The sequence below is a fragment of the Nanorana parkeri genome, unplaced genomic scaffold (genome assembly GCF_000935625.1).
Source record: "Nanorana parkeri isolate BGI_ZX_2015 unplaced genomic scaffold, ASM93562v1 scaffold814, whole genome shotgun sequence".
Classification (NCBI taxonomy): domain Eukaryota; kingdom Metazoa; phylum Chordata; class Amphibia; order Anura; family Dicroglossidae; genus Nanorana; species Nanorana parkeri.
The window spans coordinates 744,962-746,042 of record NW_017307082.1 but is presented as its reverse complement, the minus strand read 5'-3'; positions in this window follow the sequence as shown (position 1 = coordinate 746,042).

Genomic DNA, 1,081 nt, shown 5'->3' with positions numbered 1-1,081 from the left:
AGTGGTGGGAGGGTCTATACTGAGGTGTCTGTCTCTATTGTTTGACAGCTGAGTGTGTGGACTGCCAGCAGGTGGGAGGACACCCTCTGGTGGAAGGTGCTGCTGCTGTGTCCTGGGGATTTCTTAATACTTTATAGGAAGTCTGTCATGTATTCATCTTCATCATTACCAGCGCTGTCTGATAATTATTTTTAACATTGTTTTTGCTTTGTGTGCCATAACATTATACCCAGTTAGTACGCACATTTTATGTCCCCCTTCACTGTCCAATTTAGGAAGTCCCCCTTCAATTTAGGTACCTCCTCCCCCTCCCCCTCTGTATTTGTTCCTATTCAGACAGCATACCTAAAAATAATTATAAAACAATATTTCTTACCTTTTCTAGTTTTTGTTTTTTTTTGGAGCAGGATTATATATCCGACTCTACAGGTGGTATCTATTGCTTAGAATAACTTAGAATTAAGGGACAGTTTAGGTGTATTAACATACAATGTAGCACCCATGCCCTGAGATTTGTAACCCTGTGTTTAGATAGGTGGTCCTGCACACCCAGCTTACAACTGATAATTAGTGATAAGCTGGGGCTTGGTGCAAACCCAGTTCGCCTGAGTTCTCCCTTCATTCCCACCTCCTGGCCCAGTCAGTTGGTCAGAGGCGCTTTCCCCGCCCTGCAACTACTAGTCGCAAAGGAGCAGGGAATGCTGCCACTAAGTGGGCTGGGAGGGAGGTGTGACAGTCACAGTTTTGAGTGGGCTTGGGTGAACTGGGTTTGCACCATCCCAGGCTCATCACTACTGATAATAAGATCTGCCAGAACAGTACAGACAGGGTTAATTATGGTAAACATTAACTCCCAAGCCCCCTTCTTAACATTACATAGAAGGGGAACGTTAACTAAGATTTTTTATTTTAAGTAAAAAGTGTAAGCAGCAATATTTGAATATTTTTCAGTTCTGCTATGTGATTGGGAACATGCATCCAATATAAAGTAGGTGTTATCTCAATTTGGTTGCAAAAGTTAAAATATACTTAAAGGGTTTCTAACCCTCATGTTTTTTTGCATATATTTACTGCTAGGAAG